The following is an 8,569-nucleotide window of genomic DNA, read 5'->3' on the forward strand; positions in this document are numbered from 1 at the left end:
TACCCACAAAAGGGGGGGGCAAGGCTCCCTGAATCCACCTATGCTACTGTCATTCAAGATATCAGTGTTTTCATGTAAACCCGAATCATAATTTGTCATTTTACCTTATATTTTCTGTAAAAAACAATACATTATTATATTCTGGAACAGTTCAATTGTAAAAACTCTTAGAAGCATATCTTAATTTAAAAAAAAAAAAATATAGAAATTTTTTATTTGTAATCTTTTATTTAACACATTTATTAATTTGGTTATGCATGAAAAACATTTATTTTCATATTCGTTGATTAAAGTAAATTAACATTTCCAATAAAAAAAAAATTATTCAAGAAATTATTTACTTATTATTTTTGATAGTCCAATGGAATTTTCAAAAAATTTCAATATGTAAAACATTTTGAAGAAAGAGATGAAAAACACATAAAAATTTCATGTTGCATTTTGACAATTTTTGATAGAATAAATGCAGCACAGAATGAAAAAAAAAACATTTTACTTACACAAGTAGTAGATAAGTTACCATATCAAATACTTGCTAACATTCTGTGGTGTCTGAGATCACCCTTTTTTTTTGTTTTGGTTGGTGCTTGGTGTCAGATCATTCCTGGTCTTTGGTAAGGTTGTTGTGCCTGAAAGCATCCCTGATCTTTGGAAAGGTTGGTGCATGGTGTCTGAGATCATCCCTGGCTATTTAGTTTAGTTGGTTGCATGGTGCCTGAAAACCTCTTAGGTCTTTGGTTGGGTTGGTGCTTTTTGCCCTAGTTCATGTCTGTTCTTTGTTTTGGTTGGTGCTCAGTGCTGGAGTTCATCCCTGGTCTTTGGTTGAATTGGTGCTTGAGAATCTCTCAGGTCTTTGAATGGGTTGTTGCTGTATAATATTTTGTTGTCAGTGTAGACAATTTTCCGTCACTTTTTTTGGTTATGTGTTGTCTTTTTTCACCACATGGTTTGAGATTGTACCTCTTGTTGATCAAAATATCTGACTGTTTTGTTTGAATTTTGAGGATAGTAGTAAAAATACTATTAGAGATATGCTATTCCCAGATGTTCCAGGACATGGATACCTTCATGATTACACTGTGTGTGCTGCTTCCTTGAAAAAAGGTGAAAACAAGATGTCTCATGTTAAATTTTGTGAGGTAGGATATTTCTCGTGTTCCAGGGTGTTCTCAAATTCCACCAGTTAATACTTCTGATTGATTTGTTCTGTGGTTTTACCTCATTGACAAAAATACACAGAGACAAAAATAATAAATACTGCATACCTATACATCTTCGTAAGAACTCTAAAATAGATATGAAGAAGAAAGATTAGTTATTTGCACTTCCATAAAAGAAATCTACATGCCACTCTTCTTCTGTCACAACATAGCCAAACTCTAGGGTGTATGACTGAGGTTGCATCTACAACAAAAACAAATTTGTAAATTATTAGTGTTTGAGAATGTTGGTGTCACTTCCATCAAATGAGTCAATGACTGAAACATCCTCTCGGCTGCATCTGCAAAACAAATCTGTAGTGTCGTGGAGAACGTTGTTGTCACTTTCATCAAACGGGCCCTTTAACAAGCTCATGGTAGAGTGATCTTGTTACTATTGTATAGTGCTGCGGAAACTCTGCGCTACCCTCCCTGGCCTAGTACAACGGAGTCTATCCAACGTCTATGACTGTAACATCCCACTGCTGTAATCTGCGAAAAACAAAATAATAGAATTAATAATCTGTTGTTGAACTCTGAAATGAAATAAAAATACATATACAACATTACACATATAAGAAAAAAATCAATTAAACTTTATTTTATTATCTTTGAGGTAAATTTCAAAAATTAAATACATATTTTTTTAATTTAACTTTGGTATCTTCCTTTTTTTTATGTAGCTCTTGTTGACCATTATACCAGACTGTTTTAACTATTAGAGGTATTGTATTTCTAGAAGTTCAAGGACATGCATACATTCTTGACTACACTGTGTGCTGCTTCAATGAAAAAAGGTGAAAATAAGATGTCGTGTTAAATTTTTATGAGGTAGGATATTTTTTGTGTTCCAGAGTGTTCTCTCTCAAATTACACTAGTCAAACTTATTACTTCTGATCGATGTACTGTTCTTTGGGTTTTAACTCATTGACAAAAATACACCAAAAGACAAAAAATAATAAATATTTTATACCTATGCATCTTTGTAAGAACTCTGAAATGGATATAAGAAGAAAGATTAGTAATTTGTCACTTCCATAAAAATGGACATACAGAAGTCTATATGTCACTCTTCTTCTGTCACAACATAGCCAAACTCTAGGGTGTATGACTGAGGTTGCATCTACAACAAAAACAAATTTGTAAATTATTAGTGTTTGAGAATGTTGGTGCCACTTCCATCAAATGAGTCCATGACTGAAACATCCTCTCGGCTGCATCTGCAAAACAAATCTGTAGTGTCGTGGAGAACGTTGTTGTCACTTTCATCAAACGGGCCCTTTAACAAGCTCATGGTAGAGTGATCTTGCTACTATTGTATAGTGCTGCGGAAACTCTGCGCTACCCTCCCTGGCCTAGTACAACGGAGTCTATCCAATGTCTATGACTGTAACATCCCACTGCTGCAATCTGCAAAAATCAAAATTATAGAATTAATAATCTGTTGTTGAACTCTGAAATGAAATATAAATACATATACAACATTACACATATAAGAATAAAATCAATTAAACTTTATTTTCTTTCCTTTGAAGTAAATTTCAAAATTAAGTTTTTCTTTTTTAATTTAACTTTTACTTTATTTTCCCACAAAATTTAGCTTTGTAAATGTTGTAAAAATACACAAATTATTAGTCTGTTTCTTTTGTTACCTTTTCTGAAGTTGGACACAGACTTCTTTTTAATGAGTTTTACGGTGCAAATTGCTGTGTTTGTTTTTTCTACATTGGCTCATAGAGGTATAAGTGTGGATTGAGATCTCTCAAAACATGTTTAACCCACTGCATTTTTGCACCTGTCCCTTGTTCGAAGACTCTGGACCTTGTTAGTCTCATAGGTTTTTTAATTTCAGTTCATTTTAATATATGTTTGAGTTTAGTATGACATCCACTTTCACTGACCTAGTGAACATTTTTGTGTAGGGGTCAGCTGAAGCCTGCCTCCAGATGCTGGATTTTCTTGCTGAGTTGAAGAGTCATTAGTTGATTCGGCTGTTTTTTGCTCTTTGGTTGGGTTGTTGTCTCAGACATAATTCTTTTGTATAAGATTTGTACTTTGCAAATAATTGCACTCAAGTGAGTAAAAAATTGAAGCAAAAACATTTGAGTTTGACCACTGAAATAATATTTTTTGTTGGCAAAACCGTTTTATTTTGACATTCTGTTCTTTTTATTATCTGACCAAGCTGAGCAACCATCTACTACAATGGTTCTTATTAAATGTTGTATGCATACAGACCAAAATGAGGTTGAATTGTGGTTTTGGAAAAAAAAATGAAATCAGCAATGCTTTTCAGATCATTTTTACCAATTTAACTATAAAAATGACTGTTAATAATTACAAGTCATTTCTTCATTATTCCACTTTTATTAATATTTATAAAAAAAAAAAAGTGCTGTTATTGTTTATCTAAATCATTGCAAATGCCTCTTTAAGTGATAAATTATCTAAATGTATTTTTTTTTAAGCAGAAGGTGGCTAAAATACACAAGATTATGATAATTAAGTATTTTTTATAACAATTTGAAGCTCCTACCTAAGCTTAGGAATTTGATGGTTTCTTTAATGTTTTTTGAGTGAAAGTGACAAGCTCCAGGGGAGGATCCAGCCATTTTAAAAAAGGGGGTTCCCAACCCAGAGTAAAGGGGGGGAGGGGTGGGGGAGTCAAACTATATGCTCCCATTCAAATGCATTGATAGGCCCCAAAAAAGGGGGGTTCCCAACCCAGATTAAAAGGGGGGTCCAACTATATGCTCCCATTCAAATGCATTGATGGGCCAAAAAAGAGGGGGGTTCCAAATTCCAGACCCCCACCCCTGGATTCACCACTGAGCTCATTGTGTAAAAGGCATATTCTATTGTGCAAACCATAAGCCTTGCTATCAACAATAAATTTGGTGAAAACTTTATCAAAAATGAAAGTCAAATCTTCTTATCACTAAAAAAAGGTTATATTGCCTTTTGTTCAAACTCATTTACACTCTGACGAAACTAAAAAAAAAATCAGTCAAAGTCAATCAAATGTTTAGCATTGACAATGCATATAACATTTCAATGGAACTAACGTACATAAGGTTCTTTGTGACTCAAGAGGTGAAAGCCCATAAAACTACTAACAATGACGAAATGCTTTCCATGTCTCCAACAAAGTTGTCACTAGTAGTGTACCATTCAACTTCAATCAACATTGTGTTTGTCTTAGTCAAAGTCAAAGTGCAGTGCTAGTGAAATTGTCTCAACAGAGTAGAAATGAGTAAAAAATGTTTTTGAAGATACTTGAACATTTATAAAATTATATTTATTTCAAGATGTAGGACACACGTTTGGACATTTTAGTGTGCTGATTAGGGTCTCCATGCTGTGGTATTTTGTTAGAAGAATGGCATCCTACATCTTAGTCTTGGAATTTATTTTGAAAAATGAAGAAAAAAATCTTTTGTTGATTGTAAGCATGGCAAAAGGCAAAACAATTTCTGTATTTCTATCATCTTAGTTATCAATTATATATGTGAGGGGGATAGGACCTATATTGGGACTCAGGAATCTGGTAATTTAAAGCACAGGATTTAGGGATTGACCCCTTCAGGATAAAGTTGGTTTTTTTTTTATTTCTTGATGTCAGGATCTAAATTTATTTAAATTTCGGGAGCTCAGGATTTTGTGTTTTTAAGCCCGGGATTTCGGGATCAGGACCCCTCTTTAAGTTTTCAGAATTATTCCATGTGGTCAGAGTTATCTCCCATTGATCAAACAACTCCATATTTACTTACATTGTTAAATTTTGAAAAATGACCAGAGCAACTGAATTAATTCTAAAGACCATTCAGGTAGTGGCCATTTTCCTCAATGATAAGAGTGACATTTTTTTCTTGTTGGGGAGTCAAGATTTCCATTATTTTTTTAAACCATAAATTGGCTTATTTAAAATTTGAAACCCCTCAATTTGAAAAGTTTTCTGTATGAAATTTTGTCGTTAAATGGTTAGGCATTGCACAAAACAGGCTCAAGCTTTATTTTAAAAAAAAATTTCACCCTGCAACATGCTCATGTGCTTAGGTCAGATATTTGTGTGTATGTAAGTTATTTGTCAGTCTGTTCATTTTATTCACAAATATTTTAGACTTTGGATGATTTACAAGTTCACGTATTGTATAAACATCAGACTATAGTTGAAACCTCTAGATGGTTTTGGTTATTTATTTTCCTTTGGTCACTGTCTTGTTGGTGTATACCCTTGATCCCCCATTTTCCATAATGATGCTTAATATTTAACCAACAATAAGAATACTCACCAAGTATAATTTAAGATGAGGTTCTTACCATACTCTTTGGTAACCCCAAATATACTTAATACATGTACATTGCTTACTCTTCAAGGTCATACGGTTCTTCTTTCTGCTCAGTTGTTTGGTCTCTACAAAATATCATTTTATTTTAATATATGAAAGGATTGAAACTCAAAACTGTATTGTTCATCCTTTTTTAATAAAATGTTTATTCAGTCACATGTTTTCCTTGGTACATCTCCTTTAATCAATGCCATATTTCACCTCATTTCTAATATATTTATTTCAAGAAAGATAAAATTAAACATCACTATTATCCTATAAAACAAACCTCAAAATTTTAACCAATACATACCTGAGTAATCATTTCCAATGCTGTAAAGCTTCATCATAAACTGATTGATGAAATGCAGCTGGCTGATTTTCTAATCATTGTAATGTTGACTATAGTCTGATTCTCTAATCATTGTAATGTTGACTCTAGTCTGATTTTCTAATCATTGTAATGTTCACTGTAGTCTGATTCTCTAATCATGTTGACTATACAGTCTAGGTGTCTGTAAGTCTTCACATTTCTCTGGTTCAACAATTCATCAAAATAAGACTGTTGCATTTTGTGGATAATAGTCTTGTAAATTCTCTGAAAAACCAAATGTAATTAACTTTTATATAAAAAATTTATTCAGAAGGTATTGCCAACAAATTCAGTTGGTACACTGTCAGTCTCCTAGACATATACATGAATGTGTCCCCTATTCCTGTTGTTGTAGGTAGATACTATTTGGAAGCAATACCTGGTCAAGTTACATGGATCTTTCAACTTGAAATGCATGATATATTTGCCACAGGGGGTTATGCACCCACAATCAATCGTGAATTTTACCATGGTTACAGAACTTATAGTTACAGTTCGATGATGTTTATACAAGAGTAAAAGCTTGAAAACATAACAACTCTAATAAATCAATAAATTTAAAGAAATGGGGTAAAGTCATCATATTGTTATTTCACATGCAACATGAAAAATTAGTGAAATCATTCAATTCTCCAAAAGTAATTTTCTGGAACTTTTAAAATCTAAAATCCAACACAGATCACATTGAATCAATTAATTGCCTTAAAATTCTTTCAAATATATTTCATGTCCCCTAATATTCTAATGAAACAAGAATGTGTCCATAGTACACGGATGCCCCACTCACACTATAATTTTCCATGTTCAGTGGACCGTGTAATTGGGGTCAAAACTTTAATTTGAAATTAAAATTAATAAGATCATATCATAGGGAACATGTGTACTAAGTTTCAAGTAGATGTGACTTTAACTTCATCAAAAACTACCTTGACCAAAAACTTTAACCTGAACTTTGCACTTTCATTTTCTATGTTCAGTGGACCATGAAATTGGGATCAAAACTATAATTTGACATTAAAATTAGAAAGATCATATCATAGGGAACATGTGTACTAAGTTTCAAGTAGATGTGACTCAGTTAAACTTCATCAAAAACTACCTTGACCAAAAACTTTAACCTGAACTTTGCACTTTCATTTTATGTTCAGTGAACCATCGTAGGTGGGGCATAAAAATACCTAGGTCTTTGTCCAAGTAAAAATCAATTTAAACTGATTTGGCTTCTAATTCTAACCTATTGATCACACGACCATATATCGGTTCAAATTCTAACCTTTTGATCACATGACCATATAGGTGTTACACAACAATCTACTCATTTCACACTTGAGTAACTGGCTGTGCAGAAAAATATCTACTGACAAAGGACATACTGCAAATAAATTATGTAACTGAACTTTACTCAGATCAATAACAAAAACGTGAAAAAAGTGTTAAAACAATTGAGATTAAACCATGTACATAATATTTATTACCACCAAAACGGCTGTAAGTAAATCGAGGATCAAGGACAATATAATGGAGAATCAAGTCTTCTACTTTTTGAATTATGGCTTTATCATCTTTATAAAATACAAATAGACTGCATCTACTATTAACTTGAAAACTGTAAACTTGAAATATAATTCCATGTATCAGTAAAATACGAAAAAGTTAAATAAATATTTTCAAATCTTTGCTATCGATAGTCGAGCTAAAATATGCCATCTGCATTTTCAGTTGGTGCAACCTTTTCAAACATCACGATACTTGCTACAGCATCGACTCAGGCACTTGTTTTGTAGTAACCAGTGCATGCTCTAGTTTATTTTTTTTTATTTATTCCGATGTCAATGAACACGATTGATTGTTGGTTACTTGGTGTCCAGTGGCAAATATTTCATGCATATTCAGGACGATCAATGAACACGAGCCAACTTATTAAATTTCGTCAGATAGTCTTCTATATCATATCATACGATTTCAAAAGTCGTGTTTTGATCCATATTTTTAATAATGAAAATAATCTGGGAAAATACCAAGGGGTTAATATCTACCTTGAGTATGTGTGGTTTCACGAACAGTTCAAATCAAATCTTTTGCTTCTGTAAACTGCATGTGTCCATCTTGTTCGTTTGAAGACAAAGTGCTATTTGAAACACTTCGGCGGGAAGTTTTCCACTGGTCAACAATGAAGGGTCTAAAAACTCCAAACCAATGAAAACTCACAAAATAAGACACACCCTCGGTATTAAAACTGCTCACAAAATTTATTTGACAACAGCTAGCCTTTTTTAACAATAAAATTTAGATCTCAAATCGAGCATAAAAAGGTGTGATAATACATTTGATATAAAAATGACTTGTAAAGATCTTTTTTATCCTAAAGACTCATGAAATTAAGAGACCGTGGCATTTTATACATAAACAGTTACAAATAATAAATAAGAAACAACACGACTCCATTAAAAAAGTTACAATTAAATATGTATCATAATCTAGTTGTTCTTTATCACTTAGATCACATTTTTTTTCCAGATCCATCAATAGAACAAACACTACCAGCTTCAATTGGCAACTTGTGACTTCCACATCTAAATTTATTAATAGTATACATCATTTCAGGTGGGGAAACAGAGAGCCTATTTTCTCAAAACCAAATTCAGTCTTACAATTCTATAATTAATAC

The 8,569-nt window shown here is 32.5% G+C and overlaps 1 long non-coding RNA gene across 4 annotated transcripts; it reads right to left on the minus strand.

The window, feature by feature from the left end:
• Positions 1-362: 362 nt before the first annotated feature.
• On the minus strand, positions 363-8,207 carry LOC134690926 (uncharacterized). 4 transcript variants are annotated; one of them, XR_010102054.1, is made up of 5 exons: positions 7,938-8,207; positions 5,842-6,126; positions 5,493-5,614; positions 2,174-2,194; positions 363-1,286 (listed from the first exon to the last, which is right to left on the minus strand). It is a non-coding gene; the product is annotated as an uncharacterized LOC134690926 (long non-coding RNA). The 4 variants fall into 4 exon arrangements; XR_010102053.1 differs by lacking the exon at positions 2,174-2,194 and having other exon boundaries at positions 7,938-8,204; XR_010102052.1 differs by lacking the exon at positions 363-1,286 and having other exon boundaries at positions 1,834-2,194; positions 7,938-8,205.
• Positions 8,208-8,569: the final 362 nt, after the last annotated feature.

The sequence above is a fragment of the Mytilus trossulus genome, chromosome 11, assembly GCF_036588685.1.
Source record: "Mytilus trossulus isolate FHL-02 chromosome 11, PNRI_Mtr1.1.1.hap1, whole genome shotgun sequence".
Lineage (NCBI taxonomy): Eukaryota > Metazoa > Mollusca > Bivalvia > Mytilida > Mytilidae > Mytilus > Mytilus trossulus.